This window comes from Lagopus muta, chromosome 10, assembly GCF_023343835.1.
Source record: "Lagopus muta isolate bLagMut1 chromosome 10, bLagMut1 primary, whole genome shotgun sequence".
Lineage (NCBI taxonomy): Eukaryota > Metazoa > Chordata > Aves > Galliformes > Phasianidae > Lagopus > Lagopus muta.
The window spans coordinates 7,776,373-7,794,593 of NC_064442.1; the positions used below are offsets into that span (position 1 = coordinate 7,776,373).

Below are 18,221 nucleotides of genomic sequence, written 5' to 3' on the forward strand. Positions count from 1 at the left end.
TTCCTCCAGGCCTTCCTTCGGCGGCTCCTCCAATCAGCGCCCGCCCGCGTCACTCTCGGGGCAAGGAAACACGGAGAAAGGGGAGAAAAAGTTTGGCGAGGAGCGAGCGGGGCTGGAAGCAGCAGCAGCAGGTGAGAGCGGGGCGGCGGGACCGGCGGCGGCTGCGGGTGGGGGCGGTGGTTCGGCGCTGAGCTGCTGCGTTCTGTTCTGTTTCCCCGCCGTGCTCGGGGCTGCTTTTCTGCCTTTTTTGGTCGTTCCTTCCTCCCCCGCCCCTCCCGCGGCCGCCGGGCTGCGTGCGCAGAGCCGACCCGGGGCAGAGGTGTTTGTACGCGTGTCCTTGGGCGGATAAGGGAGCTGCCCCGAGGTGAGCCGTGCCGTTCTGAAGTCCGTTCCCTGGCTGGCTGTCCGGGCTTGTCCCTCACGGGGGGGCATTGCATAAGAGTTACTGGAGTTAAGAGGTTTTTCTGAGGCTCCGCGCTCCATCAGCTGTGCCAAAGCGTGTGCGCTGCGCGGAAGGGTGCAGCGTTGTCAGCTGCCCTATGAACTTTAAGGGGGGGGGGGGGGGAAGCAGCTGCTCGTTTCCTCCTCTTGCTTCCAAGCAATTGATTTGGCTTAATGTCCTCTGAAACGATTCCTTTTGCAGAAAGCTGGTCCTCCTCTGTTGATAATGGTAACTCAGCAGCTGGGGGAAGCAAATCTGCCCATTCCTTCCTTGCTGTCTTTCCCGTGTCTGCTTTAACTTCTGTCACTTTGCTCTTTGAGTTCTGCCTGGTTCTTTTATGTGCTGTTGCAGTGCGTACACCTGTTCTTCATATTAATTACTGCCTAGCCGAACAAGGGGCCTGGCTCTGGCCTCAACCATAATATATTTATTGTGGCCAAAATAACAGCGTGTTCCTGCTTGGTTTTTGTTTTTTTTTTTTGTTCCTTATGATGCTGAGTACCAAAACTGACACAGCAGTGGCAGCACTCCTTGATTTTACTGCTTTCCTGATAGAGTCTTCAGCAGGGAAGGATTTCCTCTATCCTGCGTGTGCTTCTGAGGATACCTCTTAAAATAGCTTTTGCCTTACAAAACAAGGAATCATTAAAATAATAACAGATTAAAATCAACTTACCTAATCGTGTGTTGTTGACACGGATGACAAACATTGTGTTTCATAATACACCTTGGAGAGAGTGATCTAAGAACACAAGTTTACATTTCAGCTTCTTGTTATTTCACGGTCTCGGATGGTGCATACAAAACCTTGTACAAATAGCCTGAAAGAGATAGCAGCAAGTTATCAGGAGAGCAGCACTGACATAAACTAGTGAAAAGTTGCCATGGTTACAGATAAAGGTAATCCCTGTTTCTGTAAGAGTGTGTCCTTCTGTAACAGCTGTATTAATCAGTTTGATTTCGGAGGGGATTAGAAGTACCCAAACTCCTGGCTCCATTTTCTTGTCAGCTAATAGTTGTGCAGCTCCCTTTTTAATTAAGTACTGAATAGACTTGGACTTGTGCTCAACATACTCAATTTAAGCTGCAGAGAGTATTATAGATTATGTACAGATGCAGGTGAAGCATGCTGAATTAAGTGGAAACTGGCTTTATTATTTTTTTTTCCCACCCGAGAGTTACCTGACGACAAGGAAAAATCTTTCCAAATCCTTTTTGGATCATTTCTCAGGTACTCTGAAATGAGTTCTGTGGCATCTCATCCTGCAGCCTTCAGCTGTGCGTCCGTACAAGATGTAATTCCTTGTTATGATCTTAAAAAATATTAAAAAAAAACTTAATATCAGCATGGCAGCTGCTGGGTGATTGAGAACAATTGTGACTGTGCAGCTTGTACATGAGGAGGTAAGAGAGGAGCAAAAAGGAAAGAGAAGGAAAAACATTTAAACAAAAATAAATCAAAGCTGTTCACTTACTGGCTTGTTCCCTAGACAGGAGGAAGCAGTTGGAGTGTAACATGTGGATAAACTTCAGTAAGTTCTCATGGTAGCTCACCTGTGAGTGATCTGAAATAGCTATTTGAGCTGCAGGGTCTGTGGCTGTACAGGCAACTACTGCCCCGCTCTGCTGGAGGCCTGATATTTACCATGTGCACCTCTCTGTTCCTTCCAGGTTTGATTACTGCTGTGCAGTGGTACATCTTGGATCGAAAGCAGCAAGGGAAACCTCAGGAAGTTCTTCAAGACTACTGCAATCTCATCAGTCTGGTATGTTGTGCTCCATAGGCTCCTGGGGTACCAAGTTGCATTCTTTGTATGCATGGGCCTCGTTAGTTACTGCTTAGGACAGTGAAGTTTCTAGGACTTTGGCTTGCTATCAGCAACATTATTCTCAGCTACCAAGAGCTATGGAGCTTTATATTGCTGGGGTAGTGCAGGAGATCACTTTCAGTAGTGTTATTCATACCAGGGCAATGAACCTGCGCTCCAGAACCTTCAGTCAACATACACTCTGAACCTGTTTTCATCTTGCCCATCCTGCCTTGCATTTCCAGGCATTTCTGCAAGCTCTTTAAACTAAAACCAAGTTGGAAAGAAGCTATCCCTGACTGCCTGACTCTCTAGAGGCTGCACAATGGTTTGCTGAAGAATGCATAAGAACATGAAAAAGAGTGTTTTTCATCATGCAGGGGTGTTTTTTTCAGGTCCTTATGTAGACATGTTGTTTAGGTTTAGTAATACTGCTAACTTTTGAAATCATCCCTCAAATGCCAAAGTTCTGAAATTCCGATGCTTGTGTGCTTTTAAACTGATGTATTTGCAAAGACCTCTTATACAGTAAGTTTGTAAGCTGCAGTTCTCAAACAAGTATTATAACAACTTTTTAATCTTGAAAGTATCTCAAATAAAACTAAAAGACAGCTATGGTTGTTTTTACAAATCAGTGCGTGCTGTAACACTGACACAATTGACAACAGAAGGGTAAAGTCCTCTTTTACAATTCAAGCTCAGTGTGTCAAAGCTGCACTTCTACTGCTTTGCTACTTATTAACATGTATAAAATCCAGAAGTGTTGGGTATTCATGACCTGTGGAAAACAGGTGCAAAATGTGAAGAAGGTTTCTGTGATGCAGCGATCTGGGAATCAAATAGCAAGTAACCATCTCTGTATCTAATCCCCCCACAGCCTTCGCACGCAGCTTTTGATCACTACTATTCTGGTCTCTCTTGGAACTGGTGACTTAAAGATGGAAGGCTCTGGTGTTGATCTCTTGAGCTGTCAAGTCCTCCAAACTTACTGTCTTCTGTATATTTAAGGTTACAGAACAAATGGGCTTTTAGCCGTTCTGTGATTACAGTAGTCAAATGAGAGTCAGGTGCTTTCTTCTTGTTGTCCTCAGAGCAAAGTTCAGTGGCAGCAAACCAAATCTCTTTTACACTGCTGTCAAAGCTTCCCTGTTTAGTGTACTTGCAGCTGCAATCTGCTGGTTTATTTTTTTTCTGCATTACTACAGATGCTGTAAGAGTAAAGAAGGCTTAACTTCAGCCTAGACCTTAAAACAATGTCTCTGCACTTCCTGTGTAGTGTCTTGAGTTTGAAGAGGAAATAGATTGTGTTCAGAAACTGAGCGTATGAATTGGGCTTCTTAATGATGAGTTCCACTAGATTTCAGCACAAGAAATAACTAGAGTAGCAATTTATTTAAAATGTGGACTTCCAACATCTAAATACAGATGTGTTGTATCCATGATTTCCAGTTTGATGAGACAGGGCCAACTGTGAACCTAGTTTTGATTTCACTTTTTTTCCCCATTACACAGATTTTTTGGAGGGTTCTATTACTTCTGTGCTGATAGCAAATTACTCATTGGGCATTCTTAGTGAGATAGTAGAATGTTATTTGTTTGCTTTAAAATGAAATTAGGTGAGCAAATTGAGGAGGTCAGTTCTGAACAGAGGAGAAGCTGCTTTGCCATTCCCCCATGCCGTGGTGAGCCACATTCTGGCTTATCAGGAGGTGAGCAAACTTCTGCCAGATCAGTGAGCCAGAGGTGCACAGAAGGGGCTGATGAGCACCAGAGCTGTGGTGAGGGAGTAGGCCAGGCTGTGTGGCTGGGAGGGGAAAGATGGGGAGAAAGGAGGAAGAAACTTGTCCTTTGTGCTGCGATAAGGAGCTACTGGCTGCCTGGTTAACAGAAATGTGAGTTCAAGTGCAGGTTGTTTAATGATAAGTGATTTCTCATCACTGTTACAGTTACCAGGTGGTTAGGCTTCTTTAGTTATAGGTTAACATTTTTATTTTCCTCCTGAAAGTCATAAAGCAGTGTTTGCAATTGTCACGTTCTCTGCTAGCACTGGGCAGTTCTGTTGATAAGATGTGCAACTTCTGCTGCTGTTATTGTTATGGGTCTAAAGTTAATGTGCTCTGAGTTGAAGCTTTCCAGGATTGGTCACTGAGATACTTGGAAGACGCTTTGCTGGTATGCTTTATTTGCATGAAATACATGCTTGGTTTTCATTGCTTTGATAGCTGTGGCCATAAGTGCTGTGTAAGTATGGTCCCCTGGTTGCCCTCAGGGTAACTTGAAGTCCTATGAAGTACTGGATTCAAGCATAAGGGTTAACAGCTGATGCTTCTAGCTCAGATTTTAGGTTCTGTAGGGAAAGTTTGGCAAATCCTATCAAAGGTATCTCCATTCTTGTCATGCTTTGTGCTCCTTAACTAAACAACTGCTCAAACTGCTGCTTTCCAGTTCAGTTTGGAATTGTGGTGTGACAGATCAGCCTGTAATATAAGGTAGCACAAAGCATGTGTGACTGAAGGGGAATTAGATGTGTTCAGAAGGTGCTTGTGTTCTCTTTGGTAGAGTTTGTGAAACAGCAGCGTGCTGAGCTGTGCTCGACTTGGTTGATGTGCACAGGGGGAGTTAAGGTGGGTGTCTGTGCTGGGGGTGGGGGAGACATTGCCTGGGGAGAGGTGGGAAGGAGCAGAAAGGAGGAGCAGCTTTTCCCCTGTACAGCAACAACCCAACCCCGATGTGTTTATGCAGGCAACATGATAGCTTCATCTAGCTTTGTGTTGGTAGCTACCTAGAAATAAGCACTTGAAACTGCTTTATATAAGGCAACTTTGCTGGTGAGGTAGGTATTGTGTAACTACTGGTACTTGGTGGGTGTGCGAGGGAAGTTGCTGTTCTCTGGCCCACCCCAGGTTTGTTCTCCAATGGGATTTATCAGTGCTTGTGAAATATTTGTTACGCTTTGTTTTTGACTCTTCCTGTATTCATTTGACGGGTAGGAAAATCCTTACAACACCAGCGCCGGCTATTTGCGCAGCACGAAGAAGCTGTGCTGTGGGAAAAGCTGCCGGCCGTCGGAGCTCGAGCAGCTCCGTGCAGATGTGGCGAGCCGGGGGAAGGCTGAATAAGCACGAAAAGTTTTGGCAGCGCGCAGCACCTCGCGAGCGGGAGGCAGCCGCTTCCTGCCTGCGCCGTGCTGACTCACGCCTCGAACCGGGAGCGCAGTGTGGAACTGCCCTCTGCGCGTATTTTTAGCCGGGTTACTAATTCGGGCGGCGTGCCGGCTTCCCGGGGCAACTGCGGCGGCCGCCGGGCCCCGAACCCACGGAGCCTCTCGTCTCGCACGGTGCCACGCGTGACCGCGGTCGGGCTCGCCGCAGCGGCGACTCGCCGTGCTTCCGTGCCGCTCAACACCGCCGCGCTGTTCGGAGGGGCGGCGCCGCGCCTCGCGTGGGGGCTCCGGCGGAGCACGCGTGGGGCCGAGCCTCGCGAGGCGCTGCCCCTTTAAGAAGCCGCTCGCCCAGAGTGCTCGGAGCGGGCCAACCGAACGTGCTAGCAAGGAAAAGTTCTTTCTATAATGGATACGCGGCTGGGCCAATCGCCGGGCGTAGCCCTGCCGGGGGAGGCGGGGCCTCCTCGCCTCGCCCAATAGCGGTGTGGTAGGCGGGGCGCCGCGGCCAGGCTCGGTTGCTCCGCATCACAGCTCCAAGTGAAGTTAATCTGGGGTGAAGCGAACAGAAAATTGTGGCGATCCGTGGGTAGGCATTTTCCCCTTCTAATCGCGTCGTGTGGCCGCGCTTCGCCCCCCGGGGCGGCGAAGTGCACGCGCGTGGGGCTTTTCTCCATTGTTTTGCTTCCTAATGATGGCAGAACATTAACATTTCTGCAGGGAAGCAGAACAAAAGGGCTCTTTAGGCAGGAAATCGGGTGCCGGGCTCAAACTTGCCCGAGTTTCTTTTGTCGCCGGGCGCCTCGCAGCGCGTTGCTCTGCCCGGGAAGGTCGAGCCGTGCGGGCAGACCGTGAATTCGGAAATATCGGGGGCGATGCGCTGTGCCGGAGTTACACAATGTTACGGAGAGGGAGAGCTGGGTTTTAGCCCCAACTTCGCTCGTTCTGATCAGATTGGAGCTAACGAACGATGACAGCTGCGATTGGATTATTCAGCGATAGCGTTTGCTCCGAGCCGTGTGTCTCCAATTGTCCATTGTTACAGCAGGGGAGACCGCTCTGCTGCCGGCTGTGCTCGGCGAGAGGAATGTCGCTCAGAACAAAGATACGTACAACTCCATGCGAGGCACGGCGATTTTTTTTCCTCTCCTCTTTTTTAATCAGCTTTGCCGAACGGCCGGGGCCGTCGGAGCACGCACGGGCAGGGAACGTCTCTTGCCCTTCCAGCAGGCTTCCCTTCGGGGCCCTGAGAGCCCTGCACCGCCCGGTGACAGCGGGCGTCTGCTTAGAGGGAGGATTATTTTTAGTCTCTTGTCCCAGACGTGGCGTTTAAGGCCCTTCCCAACACTATTTTTAGCGATACTTCATGCATCGGAGGGACGTTGAGGAGCAGGATGAGCCCAGCTTGCCAGGGTGGCATGGGACAGGGCTGGGAGGGAGGGGAGCAGGAAGTGCGAGCCAGGAAGCCGGGCTGCGGCGAGAGCGGGGCCGTGAATCGCCATCCTTCTGGTCTCTCTGACAAGTGTGTTGGATGAGGCCACGTACAGAACAATGCTTCCAAAGGGGTGAGCCTATTTTCTTGCTTCCCTAAATATTTCCTGCCTTTTATTTTCCCTTCTTTTTACAAAACCGCTCGTCTGTATGCAGCTCCTCCTGGGAGTCAGAAAGCGATACGCGTGGCCCTAATACTTGTTGAGCCTCAGTAAAGAGTTTGGTGGGATTTGTATGACTAATCGAGATAAGAGAACGGCTGTGGAAAGCCATAGTTGAATCTTGCGTTGTGCAAAGTGTGGTTATTAAAGCGTCCCTCACACTTTCGGTTTTGCACTGAGCCCTTTTGCTTTCTCCCAAAGCGATGGGTACGGATTGCTTTTTTGAAACTACATCAAAGCATCCTGACGTGGTGGCATCTTGCTGGCTTGAAGGTCTGAATTACCATCTTTTTCTATCTGCTTACGGCATTTTTAATGCTGGAGATCATATTTATACCTTGGGAATACTGTAGAATGAGCAGTGATTGTATGCACTCAAGGGGTGAGCCAGTTCTCTGGTCTAAAGGGAGGTAATTTAGAAAGGGGTATACATAAGTTTGATTAGAATCATAGAAGATCCCAACTTGGAAGGGACCCATAAGGATCACTGAGTCCAACTCCTACCTGGGGTTTGATTAATTTCTTAATTTAAAACTGATACTAGGCCACGTGGATGGGTTTCATGTCTCAGGTGGGGGCAAGAACAATCAAACAGTTTCTTCCATCTCTGTAAATGGATGCTGTGTGTATGTGAGTTAGACTTGTTAAACTGAAGAAAATTCAAGTGTTTGGCCAAAGGCTAAGAGTCAGAACAAGGCTGCATCCATCAGGCAGGCTTTTGGCTCATGGTGCTTGGTGTCTGAGGAGCCATTCTTCTCTGGTCCCCTCTACCTCTCAACTTAGTTGGGGAAGACACGTTCTCTGGGATCAATTTGCTGGATTCATTCAGCATGCGAAGTGCTGGTCTCACCACACGTGTGCAGTTCTAATACAGGCTGTTTGTAGAAAGCAAATCTGCCCTGAAGGATCAATGTACTGCTTTGTTGGCACAGCTGTACAGCTTCTGTATTTGGGCTACAGCATTCAGAGCTGGGGCTGGACCTGTGCTGTCCCCACGCTGATTGGTTGCACCAGTGCTCCTTGTTCGTAAAACCTTCCCTTGCACATGCTCCATCTGCACATCTTAAACACTGTGAATGTGCTGTGGGATTTATCTGTTGCTTGTGCATCCCATTCTGGCTCATCTCTGATGTAAGAGATTCTTAGAGTGATTTTAAACCCGTGTACAAATTGCAGGACCTGTTATCCTGTTGGCAACGCAGAGAGGGACTGTTCTCACAGTTCCCAATGCTGTGGGGTGGGTGGCTCTCTGCAGGGTCACCCCATGCTCTGCTTCTGGCTAACAACGACTTAGTGAAGGTCGTGTACCTCCCATGGGATGATCTTTGTAAACCAAGCCCTGCAGCCTTAGGGAGGGCAGTGGGCCTGTCCTGCAAACAGCAGCTGGGCTTGGGGTCCCTGCTGAGTGCCTGCTGCTCCCCAGCAGAGTGGTCCTGTGGGTGCTGCTGGCAGAGCCAGCTGCACTCACTTGCTTTGCTTTAAATGAGTGTCCTGAGCCAAGCAGGCTGGCTGTGCTTCCCTCTTCTTCCCCCTATTCCCAGAGTGGTATAGTGATCATTTCTGTTAATTGCTTTGTGCCTAAGGCAGAATGGGGGTGGGAGGGGGGAATAATGTCATCTTAGAACACTTCAGCCCTACGTATAATAAATAAATAAAAAAAAAAAAAAGCAATATCTGTCTGTGTTTTCAGGCGTGGGGCTGTGCCCACTCAATAGCTGGCTGCTTCTAGGAAGGCTGTGGAGCTGATAGTTGTGGCTGGGGTGTTGCAGAGAGGGCTGGTGCTGGAGGTGAGGCCCCGGAGTGGTACAGGGCTCCTCAGGACATGATCGGCCTCCTGGGTGGGGCAGCTGATGGGGCTGGCCATGTTTACACTGTAATAACGTTTTGTGAAAATAAGCAGCTAATTACACATGACCTACAAAGGAATAAAAATAACCGAGGTCTTTTCTTGCTTTTAAATCCATTTAACAGAGGCATGAAAGGTTTGGGCTTTTTTAAACCTGCTTTTTTTTTTTTTTTTTTTCCTTTTAGAAATATCAGGAACATTAAGTCTTTCTTCCCTGTTCTTGTTGGATGTCTCAGATGTGTCATAAGCTTCTCAGCCCTTAATTGAAGGGGTGGGGTGATATATTTTTAACAGATCCCTACTTCCAACTGTGTTTATAGGGCTTTTGAGCTAAATCGATCAGCAAAAACAAAGCTGTGACAGTGTAGAAAACCATTTTTCTCAATGAAGTTGTATTTGCTTGCTTGTTCCGTAGTTGCTGACAGAAGCTCAGGTGTTTGGTTTTTTTCCATCTGGAAAGTAACTTTTCTGGCTATTAAATTATGCATTGAGATTGAGTGAGTGAAATCCTAGCGCAATCCATCTTTTGTTAAATTTAGATCAACTTTAGACGATCATTTGAGTGTTATTTACACTAAATGCAGAAGTTCACTTGCATATTTCATAAAAATAGTTCCTTTTTGAAGCAACAGTTTCATTAAATGCGTGGTTCTTCCTTTAAGTTAATGGTTCAGCAGCCTTGCAGAAGCCGTTGCTGCCTGTGAGCTGCAGACCACCCCTGCTCAGCCATTCTGCCCTGTCAGGATCCATTTGCGTCACAGCACTCTAACCTTCAGGACATGGTATTTGTCAGCCTGAAATGTAATAATCCTGTATCTGTGGCACTGAAGTATAAACAGCACGGCTGCCTTGGCAGGCCCTGACAGCCACCTGAATGCTTCAGCTAGCCCAGGGTTGAAGGCGACGCTTTGCTGGCATGTCCTGTGATTCACGGTGCTGATGTATTTGCAGCCATGGGAGGGATTAGGGAAGAAAACAAACTTGGTTATCAAATGAGCGTGGCAGCCTAATAGCAGTATTTTTGAGGGCAGAAGTAAGGTGCTCTGAGCTTGTTTAAATGTTTTGTGTTGAGTGTTTTAGTCTTCTTGTTTGTTTTTTAAACAATGATTTAACTTCTGGCCATTAGCTTAAACAAGGCAGGAGAGCAGACTGTGTGTGCCATCAACTATAAACACTGAATTGGACTGATGAAAGACAAATATTGCATGAGGAAACATATTTTCCACTGAAGACTTGAAAGTTTTGGAAATAGGAGACAAGAACCTAGAGGCAGATAAGAGACTGCAAAGGAAGCTGAATTTGTCTCTATTTCTGCTGTGTAAACTTAAGATGCTGTCCAAAAATGATCATGGAATCAAGACCTGTAGTGCAGTTAACTGTATCATGAAATAGAATGACTTCTGTGCAGCAGAACCTCGATCAAGGAGCAGAGGAACTCGCTGTGTTCTGAGTGTTTAAAAAAGAGTGGGATGAACAGCCTCCCAAAGTTTCCACATTCAAGTTTTCTAAGGGAACGTCTGCAGACTCCTTGTGTTGGGACCTGACCATCCATATATCGTAACAGTGTCATGTTCTGTTGGGTCCTGGTGTTAGGTCATTGAGTAAACTGATTCTATAGGAGCTAGTTAGAACTAGTTCTCAACCCAGTGTTGTCATCTTGGTGGAAAGTAATTGTTTTAGTGCTTTTTGATATCACAGTGGTTTCATTTTGCTCCTGCAGAAAACTGATATGGAAGGACTTACCTAGATGATGTTTTAGGTAAGAGGCTGGAGAATTGCTCAACTTGTCAATTGCTCAACTGGAGAATTGTTTGGCTATCGGTGTGTGTTGTGGGGGTTGTCTGAAGTATCGTGGAAGAGCAGGAAGGAGGCATTAGTAAGGATGGGTCACGGTGGGTGTGTTCTTAGTTATGTAACCAGCACTGTTGGCTGAGCGTGACCAGCAGAGCTGGGGCTGAGACCAACCCCCAGGTTAAGGAGCATCTGCATTGCTTGCACTGGCCTCACAGCCCTGCATGGATGTTTTGCCTTCCTAAAAAGTCTCGTCAAGCCTTGGCTCAGTGCTTTGATTCCACCTGAAAGCTCCCGGGTGAAGGAGTAGAACAACTGACTCGCTTTTAAGGTTGTTTTTCTTTTTTGGAGGGGGGGAAGGAAGGGTAAACAACCACACTGCCCCTCCCAAGAAACAGAAGTACTGAACAACTCCAATTTCACACTGCAGTCGCTCAGCGGGTGGCTGCCTTCCTGCCCTTGGTTTCTCTAACTTAGTGTCTGTGAAACTTCTGGTTGTTTTGGTCTAACTTATTTTGATCTGTCTCTACTGCAACAATTAGCTTGTTCTTCAAAGTCATGGTGTTAATTTTACACGTGGTTATTTGGTATGTAAATAAATCCCTGATTAGTTGTTACTTATCCTTCTACCTCGGGTCCCCCACCGCACAATCCTGATGCTTCAAGTGCCAGTCTGTTCTGTTGGGGAATGCTTCTGTCCTGCATGCAGCTGTGACGGTACTTTCTTGTACTGCAAAGGCCTGAGGTGAAGAACTTGCTGGAATTTCTTTGCATGGCCTGGTAGCTCTGTCTGGGGAACTTACACAGGGTGGTATATATGGTGTGAAACGCATATTGACGTGTTGTTGGATTTCCTTAAGCAGCTTTGGTGTTGTTTGTTACAGTAGGTGAAGATCTTCGCTTAGATTCTCTTCTCTTCCATGCGTTTGCAGGGTTATGGCATTGAAATTGGTGCTGGTGTTTTGTTTTTGTTTTTTTTTTTTAAATGAAAGGGGTAAAAAATATTCTTCAACAGTGGTGGTTGTTTGCGTTCCCTTTGGAAAAGGAGTGTGAAACAGGAGGGACTGCTGGGAGACAGTGCTGGTGCATTGGACTTCTGTTTTTCAAGCTGCAGCAAGCAGGTGGTACTCATGGAATTAGCCTAGTGTAAGGCAGCAGCTGAGGCTGTGGTGCATGTGAATGTGTCTGTAGGTCAAGTTTAAGGGCCTTGGTATTGCTGATCTCTGGGTATTTGTAAGCGTATGCCATAATAAATGGGAATATATTGTCCTCTTTATCCACTGCTTCCTGATAGAAGGTCCCATTGGCCAGTGCTTGTCAGTGGAAGGGAATGAGTGTTGTGATAAAGCCATGCAGCTGGCCAAAATGAGGTTTGGTATCTTGTGAACAGGCTTTGAATCATACTTGGGAATGGATGAAGAGGGAGCAGGCTTTAGTATGCCTAGCAAACTAATTGAAGTGAGATCTGGCTTGTTTTCCTTGCTTTCCTATTTCTTTATAAGATGAATTTTCCTGTCTCTGCAAGGTGTTACTCTGTCATTTGTTGATGTATTCCACCAGAGAGCACAATCACTGCGGTAAGAGAAGAAATCAGATGTACTTCAGAAGGAGTTAGAGTTCAAAGTGTTTTTAAAAATGTAATTTTCTTATATGCTTAGGGGGAATCCCAAAGCGCTGCTTAACAGCTCGGTCCTTTTGGATACGAGTCCATCCCTTAATGCCATTTATGGCTGTATTTTTCTATGTAGAATTGTAGAAAGAACTCTGTACAAAGGTACCATCATAACAAATGGGAGACAGTGGCATCCAGCCATGCTATTTTTAGGCTATTGTGCTCCTAATTTGCTGATCTAAGTGTTCTGGACAGTAAGTGGGAGAGACATTGTACTAGAAATGCACGCTCACATAGTAAAGTCTTGTCTGAAAACGGAGTGAATAGCAAGCTTGCTTGTCAGAAAAGCAGTTTAGTGTTGTACCTGAAGTGAGTATTAGTAAGTAAAAAGGATGCCCTGGTACTTGTAGTGTAAAGTCTTGCTTGGAAGCTGGCAGTCTGCTCAGGTTGAGGAACTGAAATGCATGCAGTCTCCTCTGTGTGGTCTTAGAAGTATTAATAAAAGTAAAGATTGTCTGTTCTGTGATAGCAGTGAGGGAAAATGCCAGGTGTCATCAATTAAGTTTCTTCCACGAATTCTTAAGATTTTCCTAAGCACTGACAATCTTTCCATCTGAGCAAACAGTGTAGTTCTAGAAACCTTCAGAAGGGAGAATGCCTTACACTCTGCACATCGCCAGTTGTTCTTTAACTCCTTACGTGTTAATGTGACACTGCTTTGGGCACTTAAGGCTGACACAAGGCAACTTGTACTTCGTTGCCCCCTGCCCTCTCGGTGCCATGTGCAGCTTGTGTTTCTCCTTCCACTGTGGCTGGGCAGTGGTGTAAAGGTTTGGTTCCCATATAGATGTGATAGTTCTACTTTTTTGCTGTAGAGCACTGCTTCCTTGGCTGCCCTGGCGCAGGACTGTGGAGCTGCACCAGGAACCAGGTGCAGGAATGGGCCCAAGCTTTTGAAGAGCGAAGTCTTCAAGGCAGATGAGTGCCTGGCACAACAGCATTGTGTCAGAAGCATCTGAAGCTGATATAATACCCCAAATACCTGTATCTTTGCATTGGTCACAGGGAAATATATGTTGGATATACATGTACTGGCTGCACATGGCAGTGTAAGTGACAGCTGAAAGGAAGGTAAGGAAAGACACAGAACTTAATGGCTAGTATGAGTAGTTAGTTGATGTATTCATCCATTTGTTAGTAAATATGGAGTGATAGATAAATACCAGTTGCCCAGCATGATGCTTACTGATCAGTTGTATTCTCCAGTGTTTTCTGCGGGGTGATTGGTTCTGATATTTATGTATTTGGAGACATGTAAGCTGTCTTCTCTTGTGCTTTTTTCCTTAATTATTATTTCAATCACAACAACAACAGAAAGCCTAGAATCACATTAGGGTTAAAGCAAAGTAGCACCTTGGAGTCGTTGGCTAAATTTAACTGCGTTCCAAAAGACCAGGAATGCAGCTTTGCCACAGGGAATATTATACCTCTTTTGCCAAAAAGTTGTCCCTAAATACCCTCTTTGTTTGGTCAGGCTTTAGCTTTAGGTTAAATTCCCCATCGAACCACAGTAAGAGTGTTGTATAATTTTGGACACTTAAATTAGACATAGTGCATAATTCTAAATAGAACAACACGTCGTGCATGGTAATCACAATGTTCTTGGAAGTTAAGCTGAATTCAAGCTGCCCTAGCCAGAAGTGATGATGATCCTTTTATTTATTGACATCCAGGAACCCTGATATTAAAGCAGGACCTCCCTTAGCATTAGGCCCACGTAGAGCTGTAGCATTATAAGCTAATTAAAATTCTACATAGTGCTGTTTACAAAAACAAATTATAATGTGTTTTGTGCTTACTGCCAGTTCTGAGCAACAGGTGTTTTGTTAGCAAGAAGCTGTCTATTTTGGGAAGTTGTGTTAAAGCAGCTTTTATCTCTTCTGGGCTTGATATGCTTAAAATAAGTGAAACATGCTGTATTGAGAAAAGATTACTTCTCTCTGAATCTCAAAGGAAGCGATTACTGAACCCAAGTCTATTCTTTTAATAATTGTATGGGTAATCTTGTAAATGTTTGATCTTCCTTAAGTGTTTTTTATCAGTTTGTGAACCCAGTCCTGTTATAAAATGGCATCAGTGATAGTTTGTGAAGCCGCCTTCCGTGTTCATCCCTTAAACTTCCATCTGGTGCCCAAAGGGAATATTGGGAATTCTAGAATCCTCTAATTTTACACGTCCGCTGACTTCTGAAATGGCAGCAGTACGTGATAGCATGGCAGGCTGCACGTAGCTTTGTCCTGCCTGCTTCAGAGCAGCTTTCTCATCTCTTCCAGGGCATCTTAAAAGGAAGCATTTCTACAGTTTCAAATAAACACTTTATTTATAGGGCTGTGATTGAAAATATAGAGAATAGCTTGAGGACTTGTGCTGTCTTTGGCCTCAGGCACCTCAATGCCAAAGCTCAGCTGTGAGATAGCCCTCCCTGCAGTTTGTGCTGGGGCAGAGAGGAGCCCATCAGCAGTGCCTGATGCGGTGCAGCTGTGACTCGTGTGAGTTGGGAAGTAATTGCTGAGATGGTTTGCTGTTCTCATGGGTGTAACTCCTGGATCTTTATTGCTTTTGAGCAGAGAGATGCCTGAGCTGCACTACCTAAAATTAATGCTCTTTTCCTAACAGTGGTGTGTTCCATCACCGGTGTAACTTCACGGAAGGTCTCTGTGGCACTCTTGTTGCAGAGCCAGCTTCCCAAAGGGGAAGGCAGACCTGCAGCCTCCCGCCTTTAATCACGGGAGGGCTGAGCTGAGCAGTGCAGCCTTGTGCCTCGGGAGCAAGGAGCTTTCCTCTCCTTTGGCCTGCGTGCTGGTGGTGCTGGGCATTCCTTGCGCTGCTTCCTGTGCTTCTCCCAGCTCGCCCAGGTTTACCAATGCAAAAGCAGCTCGCAGAAGCATAACATGCTGACGTGCTCTTTTTTGGTTCTCTTTTTCTGGTCGGTAGCTCACTTGAAGGTTGTCTTCACTTTGTGCAAAACAACTGTGTTATTGTATAGCTCTTGGTGCTTTAAACGTTCAACCAGTTCTCTTCATTGGAGGTCCCTGTTGTGTCTCACTGTAAACAAGTGCATGTCCTGCTCTGAGGGCTTTCTGCTCTTTTTCTCCTCAACCCTAGAAGTGATTTTTGTGGTATGTGGGTTTTTGGTTTTGTTTGTTACTTGCATGCAGTTTGACCTCTCCAGAAAGGGCAGCCTTTCTGATAAGCATCACAGAAGAGCACAGAACACGTGGTGGTGGTGGTGGTGGTGTTTCTGAAAGCCTCTGGGTGCTTCTCTGGGCTGGGGTTTCTTGGGGTTGCCTCCAGGTGCATTGTGCTATGGGGAGTAATGTGAAGAAACTCTTGGACTCTCAGCCAGAGAAAAGCTTTCTTTGAATCTCACCAGGTTTGAGTTGAAGAAAGTTCTTGAAGGTTTTACGCAGAGTGCTGCGTTGAACCCTTTTGGTGCTGCAGCACTTACCTGATGTTACCCCAGCATCACACAGCCAAAGCCAACAGCTCTGCATGGCAGCTTTCTGGAATTCTGATACTTTCATGAAACTCCTGTTGTCTGTGCTCTGCCTCTTTGAAATCCCATGTAAACAGATTGTGATTCCTCATAGTAGTCAATGGAACATAACTGGTACTGTGCTTGGTATTTTTAAGCTGCAGTAGTGAACGTCATGGAATTACCCCTTTACTTGGTATGGTGAAGGTACTGAAGGTTTGGAAACAAAATCAGGAAAATTTGCTTTGGCTTCTGCTGTCTGCTTGTAGGTGCAGTGGTGTCTGCAAGTAACTTGATGCTTTTGTTTGAGGTGAATAAGAGTTTCAAAGGTGCCTTGCTATACGGAAGCTGTTCTTGGTTCTTGTAATCCCTACTTTACAAAGGTTGAATGTGGCCACAAGTAAGTAAAGTAGCATCTATTAATAGTGCATGCAGACAAGCGTGAGAAGCTGAATCCTCATTATCAGTGATCTTCTTGATACCAGTATAGAGTCTGCGTCTTTATTTTTGCCTAGTAAGAGCAAAGGGACTGTAGTGCAATACTTGTCTTGTTCCTCGTGTAACCTTGAGTACAAGAGCAGACAGCTGGAGTTGACGATATAAACTCTTCCACACTGAGGGCTTTGTCTGTACCAGGTGTTCCTGGCTCCTTCAATGAGGTGACTGGTTTGTTTTCTGGCTCAGATCAGCTGAGAAAGTGACTGATGCTTCTTCCCCTCCTATCACCTTCTGTCCACCTTCCATTTCTGAAGCTGCATTATGTGTGTTGCTGTGGCTTCTTCCTCCTTGTGTGGTTCTGAGCCATGCAGGCTGTCTGTCTGTTTCCCATCTTAAATCTGGGATGTACACTGCTGGGGGGAAGGGGGCTTCCTTGAGGGTCCGAACTTTAATTCTTAAGGATCTGACCTCACAGCCTACTTAGATGTAGAAGTGGAGGGAAGAGTTCCTGTAACTGTTCAATTTTTTGTTTTGTAAAGCTCCTGTTAGGAGCATGTAATAGAAGTGCTTGTTGTTTTTGAGCCTAAAATACATCTATGCATGAAACAAAAATAAAAAGCTGTTCAACAAGAATAGACTGGAGCATAAGTAGATATTAGATGACTTGTCAAATGAGTTGTGAGAACACGTTATGCAAGTCTTTGGTCACTAGTTTGAATATTATGTTTTCAATATGAAGTCATTGCATAAATTCTGCTTCGGTAGTTCAAATCGCATCTTAAAGCCACATTCAGCTGCGAGCAGGAAGAGGTTTGGAGGAATCAGCGGAAAGCTTTACGTGCCTGGGATCTCCTGCTGCTGCGGGAGCTGGAGAACTCCTGTGTGCACAAACACGCAGCAGCTGTGTGCTCTGCTGCTACGCAAAGAGGTCACTGCCCTTCCAGATTTGCTTGCATAGTTGGTCCTTAACCATACTCACTTTTTTTTTTTTAACCCAGAGGATTCTGATGAAACTGGGTTAGAGTGTAACTGCACACACAGCTATGCTGGCAAATCTGAACCAGCTGTAGTGTTGTAGGCAGGAATGCCATGCCTACATGTCTGCCTGCAGTCGGTGTGCAGGGCTGGCCGTAAGGACTGAGAGCCCTGCTCAGCCCTGCTAGCTCTCCTTGGGTTTGCAGCAAGTTGCTGGGGCAGGGCAGTGCCTTAGAGCTCCAAGCCACAGCTCAGTGAATGTGAATTGGAACCTCTTGGAAGAGAGCAGTAGGGTAAAAACCGAAACAACAGGGCTATTTTGTAGCTTGCTATTATTCTGTGCTCCTGGGGCTTTGTACCCTGAGCAGAGCCCTGCTTTCAGTGGGGCACCTGAGCAGCTGCTCCCTGTTTCTGTGGCTTGTGCTGTGAAGTGGTGTCCTGTAACAGTCAGTGCTTGGGAGGCTTCTGCAGCAAGACTCAGCAGAGCTCTTTTCTTAGGCCTTTATTTGCAATTCGTTTGGATAAATCTGGGGAGGAATGCATTTTGCTGCTTACTGCTTTTTGCACCAACGTGCCTTTTCACACGGTGATACAAGTGGTATCAGGCATCCATACCTGTATGTTCTATAAAGTGAAATGTGTTTTTAATCTGCACAGCTTTGTGTCTTGCTTGTGTTTGGACCTGGGATGAAGCTTTACATGCTTAAGCAGCACCAGTGGCTGTTTGTTTTTTTTGTAGTTTCTTCCCTGCTTCTTTAGGACGAGGGGAGATGACCATTAGCACTGGTTTAAATGAACTGTTCCATTATAAATGTGATTGTGATAGAGGAGGGAATATCTTTAAACACTTGTTTAAAAATTGGAATCAGATCTGAGATGAGAGTATGTTGATACCTGTCAGTGCATTGCTCAAGCTTCCTTGACAGTGAAGAGCACCTTAAACTCAGCTCTCTGCTTTCTCT

At 46.0% G+C, this 18,221-nt stretch overlaps 1 protein-coding gene across 3 annotated transcripts in view; it reads left to right on the plus strand.

The window, feature by feature from the left end:
* Positions 1-18,221, plus strand: part of ZFAND6 (zinc finger AN1-type containing 6) — a 33,792-nt gene continuing 15,571 nt past the window's right edge. The window contains exons 1-2 of one of the 3 annotated variants that reach the window (XM_048956045.1): positions 1-131; positions 2,114-2,208. The gene's annotated coding sequence lies outside the window, so the exon portion shown is untranslated. Of the gene's footprint in view, positions 132-258; positions 365-2,113; positions 2,209-5,890; positions 6,000-18,221 lie in introns of those variants that run through there. The other 2 variants (XM_048956046.1, XM_048956047.1) reach the window with 2 other exon arrangements.